The sequence below is a fragment of the Castanea sativa genome, chromosome 10 (genome assembly GCF_040712315.1).
Source record: "Castanea sativa cultivar Marrone di Chiusa Pesio chromosome 10, ASM4071231v1".
Lineage (NCBI taxonomy): Eukaryota > Viridiplantae > Streptophyta > Magnoliopsida > Fagales > Fagaceae > Castanea > Castanea sativa.
In genome coordinates, this window is record NC_134022.1 from 37,251,809 (window position 1) to 37,261,825 (window position 10,017).

Consider the following 10,017-nt stretch of genomic DNA (forward strand, 5'->3'; position numbering starts at 1 on the left):
ATTTTCAAATTTATTCAGAGTGGGAGTGCTTGAAGAAATCAATTGGGTAAAGATTGGATAAAGATCCATAAAGGGGATTAAAAAAAGTCCCTCATTCTTTGTCCTCTTCAGGAGCTGGGACAGTCCCTTTCTATGTATAATGTGTGAAAGAGCTTTGTTTTAGACCATATGTTTACACACACAGATAGTAATAAATTATGTTGTTGCATGCAGAGACTTTTTACTACCATAATTTTGCAGTTAGAGCAAGAAAATCTAGAATACTAATCAATTGTTATGAATTGAAAAACTAGACGGGAATCATAAGAGCAGAATTTGTAATTTAATTATTATTTTTAATTGGTAAGTTAATCACACAGCCAAAAGGTCATATAGAGAGAATCAGATATTTTCCAATCTCAATCTACACAATGTAGGTCCATAAATATGTAAATACATTAACCAATCTCATTGCTAAACAAAAAACAGAGCTGATCATAAAACTAAGTCTAAATCTTAAGCAAAAAGAACAAAAAAAAAAAAAAACCCAACAGATCCACATAGAAAGAAACCCAGCTTTGATCATTATGCGTTTCAAACAACAATCAAAGTATTGAAATCCAATTCTCAAAATAGAAAGAAACAAAGAGAAAACACACACACAAATCAGAGTAATGAGAATATTGTGAAAGTAATATACCTGTGATTTAGAACACAAAAGATCTACAATTCACAAACTCAAAAACTCATTTACCCAAAAATTAAACAAATGGGTCAGCAAGTAAAATTGGAAGAGGCGTGAAATGGGTTTATGGGAAGAGAGGTGTTAGGCTAGGAGAGGAGTGAAATTGGAAGAGGATGAAATGGTATGGGAAGAGAGGGGTCATGGGTGGGAGGGGAGTGAAATTGGGGAAGAGGGTGAAATGAGTTGATGGAAGGAAGACTACACGCCGACGTTGAACTGGGGTTGTCTTCCTTGTGGATTTCTCATCTGACCTCTTCGCTGGCGTCGGACCGATGTAGGTCTTCCTTGTGGATTTCTCTGGTGGGCGTGGAGCTCTCTGAAGGCACAGACGTTAGCTAGGGTGGGTGAGGAGTGAATAGAAGGAAAAGAAAAAAAAAAAAAAGTTTAATGCAATCCTTAAATACTTTCAGCTGAGCTACAGTACCCGCATCAAAAAATAATCATCTGCATTTTTTATTTATTTGCTACAGTATTTTTAATTTTAAATTTTCAACAAAATAAGCGGTATTTAAATGAACTCTTAGTACATTTGTTCAATGTGCACATTTGTGTGTGAGTTTTATATTTGACAAAAAAACACCACCAAATCAAATCATCCTCAGCGTTTGGAACAACAATTTTGTGGGGAGTGAGGCTTGTTATCTGTCTTTTTGTTTGGTGGTCCCACGCGCTATGCCTGCCCGTCTCACGTGTTTAAATAAGCAGCAATGGCCAATGGAGTTATTACCTGTAAATAAATTTTGTTTCAAATGAATAATATCTTCTTGTTCCTTTCCTAAAATAAAGTTAAAAATTAAAAACCTAGCCGACCTACAACGACGGCTTTGAGAGTGATTAGTGATAAAAATTAAAAAGCCATAGTAGTTGGTGGCAGATTTTGACAACTATAAAAAATTACGTCCAAACCAAATTTTAAAATAAAAATGGACTAAGGATTTATTAGAATACCGCTTTATTGAAAATTAAAAATTAATTGTTAAAAATATTGTAGTAAAATAATTTTAAACTATAAATTGTGCCATGAGACCCATAATTGACCGCGTTTTTTGAAGTTTGGCAGGGTCGTAAACGATACCGTGGGACTCAGTTAAAAAACAAAACGACTAATAATTTCTAAGCAAATGCATGTTAAGGGTATGTTTGGATACCGTTTATTTTACTAAAACTAAAAAATTATTGCTAAAAGTACGGTTGATAAAAATAAAAGTTAATTGAAATGGTACACTGGGCTCATAAATAGTAGCAAAAATAAGCTAAATATTAAAATAATTTTAATTTTTCATTTCAATCCAAACGCATGCTAAATCTTTCCGCTCCTTCAAAAAATAATTTTGCCTTCCCTTTCCATCCAAAAATCATTGCCACATTGTGAAAAACGACCACCTCCAAAATCTTTGTAAGTCGTTCAACTACAGAGCATATCTTTAAGTTATTTTTTTAACATATGCTTTTCTATATCTCTCTCTCTTTCTCTCTCCAAAAGTCGATCAACGAACAATATTACATTTTTTCTTTTTCTTTTTCTTAGCCCTCATTGGAAAGCCACCTCTACAGCAATGGTTCATTTTTTTATGAAATTTGACTAGGTCATTGCGGCCCAAAATCATCTCTTAAATTCGGTCACACCAACCAATGAACACTACAAATTATCATAAGGGTAAGAGACTAAGACTTATTATCGTTTTATAATTTTTATGAATTTCAACATTTGATCTAAACTTTCATTCTCCGCGCAACATTTTGGTTATTTTTGGATTATTCATAAGATTAGTAAGTTTTGAACCATTTATTGGACATATTATCTATATTAAGTAATTAAATGAAAATTTCAATAAAAATTAAATTATTTCACTCTAATTTTGCATTGAGTGATACAAATTAAATTTCAATTCTATCTCATTATATTTTCGTATTAATTGTCCCTCCAATCTAAATTTTATTATTCTCCTACTTTCAATCCATTTTATTTTGTCTAGTCTTCTTTATAATGAAAATCAAAGTCCAAATCTTGCATCCCCACTTGTTGTAATAATAATAATAATAATAATACTTAGGACGAACCTAGACAATAAATTGTCAATTGTATGAATCTTAAGCGGTATTTAATGTTAAAAATTCATTATAAAAAAAAGATAACATACTCATTTTATTGTGTTTTCTTTGTTAATTTTTTTTAAAAATATATGAATAAGGTGTGTTATAATTTTCTCGTCGTCAAAATTCAACTTATATGTCTTAAGTAATGGTTCTTAATAATTTGATAAATTTTAAGTACAATTTATGTTGGTTTTTGTTAAACTCATAAAACGATTAAATTATACAATTTTAAACACAAATAACCATTTGTATATCTAAAATTTGAGAGTTTGACTTAAAATAATTTATTACTTATAGATTCATTTTTATGAAAAGTAATAACTAATTACATAAAAAGTTTGAAATTTTAAAACTCTTAGAAGGTAACATTTTTTTTAATAAAAGGATAAATAAAATAAAATAATAAAGAAAATAGAGGGGAGGGTAAATTTTTGGTGGGGCACGAGGGGGCAATTGCCCATCCCCCTCCCAACCCCCTTGTTCAACCCGTGTTTGAGCTCAGGAGCTTAATAGCACCACCTAATTCTCCCAAGAAAGACAGCTTTGGTTTAATTCTGCTTCCCCCACTTGTTATAGGGACAATTTAAAAAAAAAAAAAAAAAAAAACCCTTGAAAGTAGGAAAAATGCAAATTATTAGATGATAACAAATATATATATATATGATTTATATGAAGAAATTTATTTTTTCATCATATGTATATTTATTGTATTGTAAAATCGTACGGATCATACGGTACATAGACAAATGCTTTAAAATGAAAAAAAATTTATTTAAATTTGTACTTTTATTTGAATCTAACAAGTTGTTAGACTTGTTTTTAGCACAAAATTATTAGGTTACTTAAATTTGCCTAATAAAATAACATATTCATGATTTTTTTTCTCATCTCTTTCTCCCATAAAATTTGGACTACACACTACACACCGACACTAAATTGATTTTTTTTTTTAATAAGCTGTATATAGAAACCAATAAATCATAACAACATGCATTTTACGTCTATATTATCATAGAAAGTCAGTAACTTATTAGTGTAAATTTAAATTTTCTTTACACTTACCCACAAGATTTTTTTTTTTCCCTTTTTCTTTCCCTTAGGAGTTAGGCCCCTTCAAAGTGATATTCCAACCCACAATTTAGTTTTAAAATAATCTCATGATGAGATAAAAAGAATATAGTGGTCAAATTGTATTGGGCAATAAACTGAAGCACAATTCTTCTACTATTTGACCAGGTCATTGTAATGGAATGAAGATGTCAACTATCTAAACTAATAAAAAATCTCTAGATTAAATAAGTGGAAATTAATTATACTTTCACTAAATTAGAAGTTCATATATTGAAAAAATTCAGGCTAGTTTGGTAATGTTGTTTGGTAATATTGTTTAAATATTATGAAAATACGCGTGAGCGAAATTTTTTTTATGAAAATACGTGTTCTATTCTTTAAACAACACAATCAAACATATTATTTAAAAAAATTATAATAAATAGGCAAACAGTTCCAAATTTCAAATAAATAGTTTATTCATTTTATTCTAGTAGTTATTATACCGACACAATAAGTTATCATAATATTTTCACAATAACATAGTTAAGAAGTTAATTTTTTGTCGGGTTAAGAGAATATAAAAAATATTATTATATTAGAACTCACCATAACTGAAAGAAGAATGTAAAAATATGTGATGTTTTACTGTACTTTCTATTAGATTTTGAAAATTCATGTTTTTTTTTTTTCTTCTTTTAAAGAATATATATTTTTGGGTACAATGGATAAATGGACAGAGAGAGAGAGTGGGGAGAAAGACAAAACGGTGAGTCTCTTGGCAGAGAGGAACAAAGAGAAAGTTGAAAATGGCTTTTCACCGGCCTCCCCAAATCCAAAAATGCTTAATGCCTGCCTAAAACTACTTCTCTCAACCAATCAAATACACAAGCCACTCAATTCCACACTGAACCTTATATACACACTCTCTCTTTCTCTCTCTCTCTCTCTCTCTCTCTAAATACACCAAAAAAACCAAAACAAAAAACAAAAAAACCCAAGAAAAAATTACAAAAACCCAGAGAGTTTAGAGGGAGAGAGCTTGTGGGTTTGGGAACTTGGGCTTGGCTACCTCTTTCGTTTTAGCATCTCTGTTGTGCAATGGCTGTGGAGGACTCGTCTTTCTCTTCCATCTTGAGCAATGACCAAGCTGCCCTTGCTCCCAAAGAGGTACACTCTCACTATCCATCTGTAACTCCAAGGTCCTTTTTGGGTTTACACAGATTTGAGAGCAGCTGTACAATGTAGCTCTCTCACTGCGTCGAAAAAGGCAGACAGGATGGAGCCAGGCAATATATATCTATATATATTTATTATATATTTTATAAAATATCATATATCAAATATATAGTTTCTCTCAAAAAACTTTCACACCCTTTTGTTTTTTTCTTTGCTGAGATTTGAAAAGAAAGGAGGAGGAGGAGGAGAAGCAACAACATCATACGGTTCATCAACAATCATGGGTATTCATTTGAACTGCGAAAGAAGATGAAAAGTGTATTAATACATTTGAAAAATGTCTTTTTTGTATTTTCTTTTACATGTACCCGATTTTCTATAGTTAATGTTCTTATGATGACGATGATGTATGTTCTTCTCAAATTTTCCATATACTGATCAGAGTTTGTTTTATTGACACAACCGTATGGTTCTTTTATTTGCTGCCTCAATATTTGTTTCCATGTATTTTTTTACCGTTTTTTTACTGGTTTTTTTTTAATCTTTATGTTTGGGTGACTGTTGAAGCTATACCAATTCGCTTTTAATAGCCATTTTAAATTAGTCTATTTGGGTTTCTTCTAGAATTTTCAGTTGATTCTATTAGTCTTCCATCCTTGTATAGTCAGTGAAATTGATACTATTAATCATTTTATTTAATCTAGTCCATAAATATTCCTAAGCAAATGGGTTGAGATTTTTTTTTTTGGGGGGGTTAACTTTGGTTGTGTTACAGATTATCATCTATTTGGTATGTCTGCCATCAATATATTTTGGTAAAAGTCCTATTACTAATTTTACATTAGGGAATATCAGTGGAGCCATTTCAATATGACATGAATCCCACCTTGCTATTTATGGGAGAATATCATCTGTAATTTATTTTTTGAAGGTAGGAATTTGAGCATCTCCCACATATTCTTATTATAATCGTTATGATATAGTTTTTTTGGTCCAAGGTGGAAACTTTTCCAAGCACAAACCTTGAGTGTGGTGTATGACTATCATTATTGCATCCTCATTTACTTTTAATCTTTTTTCTCTTTTGTATTTTATCATATCAATATTCCTTATGCACGAAGATCCACTCACCATATTTGGAAAAAAAGGTAAATGGATAAATAGTTGGTCAAAAACATCATCCTAACTCGTATGCTGGTGCTAAATGAATCATTGCTGCAATAACAATTTGAAGTTGGTTTACTTCTGAAAAGGTCATAAGTGACCATGGGTACTTCTTCACAAATAATTATTGCATGGCAATCTCTGTTGTCTTATATATTTTAGACTGTGCAAAGTCTTGTTGTCCATTCTCATGTATGTTTGGTAAAAAATGCAACTCCAAAACTTTTCTAGAAAGACTTGTGAGCCAAATTGATGTTCTGTTTTGGAAGCTGTGCACCTCTTATGGTCTTTATGAATCAAAGTCACAGGCAAAGAATGCTTCAAATTTGGATGCTTTTGCTTGCTACATTTTGATTTCTGTTGACAAAAGATTTATAGAACCATGCTTGCATGTGGAGGTCATTCTGTGATTAAATGGTGCTGCTCTGTTTCATTTCTCATGCATTTATTTAAGCTAAATCCTACCAAGTAAAACTACATTAGTCTTATCACTGTTTTTTTTTTTTTTTTTTTTTAAATCCTGAAATTATCATATCAAGGGATGAAACCCTAATTAAAGATATTGTTTATCCACTTTATCTTTTAGCTTACCTACTTAGAGTTTGTGTTTCAACTACACCTAGCTTAATGCTTATGTTTGGATGGGACTTGCTTGTTGCTGGGAATACTTCACATTTTATGCTTCTATCTTTTACACATACGGCAAATTGACCCCTACATCAATACCTAACCTGACTACCACCAATTGAGTCTCATGTTGATTCTGTTTGATTTCATGAAAATCAGCTGGCAGTTGAGAAAAAAGGAGACACACACCCCCCCCCCCCCCCCCCCCCCCCGGCGGGGGTTGTGGAAAATTGATGATGCACCTGCATCATCAGTGCATCTAGATCTATTTTTACCAGTTTTCAAGCATCATCTTGCACCTTGTTTGTCAAGAAAGAATGTGCATTGTGCTTATGTGCACTTTGCTGCTGATTGTTTGGTGTCCATCTGGCAACTTAGAGGTAGCTATGGCTCTTATGAATCATGATGTCACATAGCATTAATCTGTGCCTTCAGATTCCTAATTCTTATGAGTAGTTTGTCCCTATTGTATTTCGTAATGCTGGAATTTGCCTCAACTTTATAGTTTTCACTCCCTTAACATACATGTATTAAATTGCTTGGTTGGATGTTCATTTTGGTTTTTCATTATGAATATTTTTTCCCAAATGAGATTAAATGCATGTTGTAAAATGAGGTATCTACATATAGTAGTGTGATAGTCTCTCACGGTTTATCTCAAGTAGTGGCAGAAACAAGTTCCACTAGACCACAACTGCTGAGCATTCTAGGCAATGTTGGTATATCCACGCTAAAGCACACAAACTCTTCGAGTTTAGGCACAAAGTGCAAGCATGTGCTTAATTGAAGTAAAGCACACATTTTCAAATATAATTTCTAATAACCTCCTCTAGAAATCAAAACATATAATAAAAATAAAATAAAATTTCAAAATTTTTATATTTTACGTTAACTACAATTGTATAATGTTTGTAAGTTCAAATTTTGCTTAAGTATTTCTATTTCTAAACAAAATCTATATAGTAAATGAAAAATAATTATCAATGGTCAATATAATAATAATAATAATAATAATCTAGTCATAGAAAGTTTAAACATAACATTTTATATAATTCTCTTGTGTTTTGTAAAAATACATAATCATAATAGTTGCGATTAAATGAGGTGTATGATTTAATCAACATACATCAAAAAGGTAAGGACCAAAAAGTATAAGAATAGTGATGAACTTTGTTTGTCTTTGGACATGTAAGTAAATAAATAAAATTCCAGTGTAATATAACATCTTAAGAATAGTGTTTGCATAATAAATTTAATGGTCCATGTCATAACCTCCTAGATCAAGAAATTAAATTTCAACAATTCATATTTTTTTAGCAATAAAATAAAAAGGTGTGTTTACACGTACTTTGTGCTTCTTTAAAAAGTGTTCATAAGGCGTGTTTCATTAAATGAGCCTTGCTTTGGCCAAGCGAATCACTTAAACCTTAGAGCTTCAAGTTTTGAGTTTTAACAAAAATGATTCTAGGGGTGATTAGCCTAGAAAAAATTTTGTAGGACCAAAAACTCTGGGAAAATACTATCATACTATTGTAGTAAGTTGGCTCTTTTAGATGTCTATTTAGAAACAATTTATCTAGTTTTTTGCTGAAAATGTATAAAAATATACTTGTATCTTGAAAAAATAAAAGAGAAAATATGGAAAAAAAAAATTAAGATTTAAAAAAATTATATATAAAAGCTAAAAACTGAGCTCACGAGTTTCCACATGACCGCTACTAGTCTACTACCATTTTAGGAGCAATTAGCCTAGTAGAAATACCCTTAACTAAAAGACGGATTAAGATCAAGTAGGTATTGCAGCTGATTCAATTGTAATGAATAGTTGAAAAAAAAAAAAAAAAACCTATAAAAAAAATTAACTTTCAATCTTAGCTATTAAATAAGATTTTTTTTTTTTTTTAAGTAGAAAGTCAAAATTAAAAATATATATATCTATAAAATTTGGTGAAGAAAAGGAGTTCATCCCACGGTAGAATTGCAATCTCAATCACTCAAAAAGGCCTGTAGAGATACTGCTCAGTGCTCACAAGACTACTGGCACCCTACCAAAATCCTGCCAGAATTTTGCCCGCACTCTGGTTGTCACCGTGCCACTACTCAGTATTTGCATAATTGTCCTGATGTTGTGTTGTTTTCGTGACACGATGGAGCGTGATGGTATGGTTGAGTAAATGTTGTCCACCTAAACAGGTATGCTGCTTCTAGAAATGCTCTCATATTAATATGACCATTCATACATGCATTTGGGACTTGATATTGATGCTCTCCTGGTACGCTTTCTAACATCCTTTCACGTTAACATCAACGTGCATACATGATGGTGTTGCTGAGTAGATGTTATCCAGGTATGCTTTCTAACATCCTTTCATTAATAGCTAGTGTTGAAACTTTGCTCTCTCTCTCTTTTTTCTTTTTCTTTTTTTTTTCAATCAAGTTTCTTGAATTTTCATTAAAAAAAAAATATTCTTTTCAAAATCATTTTTTAGATGTAGAAAATTCAGTGAAAAAATTTGCTTCCATTTGGTTTCCTGATTTTCCATTAATAAAAATTATATATATATATATATATATATATATATATATATATATATCTCAAAACATTTTTCAAATGTAGAAATTCTGTAAAAATTTCTACTTTCAACTGGATTTCATATTTTCCACCGAATTTCTTTTCTTTTTTTTTCAAAAGTAAAATTTTTGTATAAAAAAGGTGTTTTCAATTGGTTTCTTCATTTTTCACTGAAAATCAGAAATTTAAAAACCTTTTTCAAACAAAAAAATTCTATTTCAAATTATGCTTTCAACTGGTATTTTTTTTCAACAAAAAACATCATATTTTTCAAAAACCATTTCTCAAATGCAGAAATTCTATAAAAAAAAAATTCTGATTTGAACTAGTGTCTAACATTCTGTTTTCAACTTGATTTCTTGATTTTTAACTAAAAATCATATTCCTAAAAAATATATGATTTTATGATTTTCCATTGAAAAAATCTTACTGTAAGGATCAAAAATTCTATCAGCCCAAGCCCACTTAGAATAGTGAGCTTGTAGGGTTCAACCTAGGCCCAAATCAATAAAAGGGGGAAGGCTTCGTTTTATAAAATATGTACGTCAGTGCATTAATACAAGCTTGCTCAAGGAAGCCAAAATTACACAGAAAAATATACTGT

The 10,017-nt window shown here is 30.8% G+C and overlaps 1 long non-coding RNA gene across 1 annotated transcript; it reads left to right on the forward strand.

Annotated features, from left to right (window-relative positions):
- The first annotated feature begins 4,611 nt into the window (after nt 1-4,611).
- On the forward strand, nt 4,612-5,528 carry LOC142613872 (uncharacterized). Its single transcript, XR_012840322.1, has 2 exons — nt 4,612-5,041; nt 5,280-5,528. It is a non-coding gene; the product is annotated as an uncharacterized LOC142613872 (long non-coding RNA).
- Nucleotides 5,529-10,017: the final 4,489 nt, after the last annotated feature.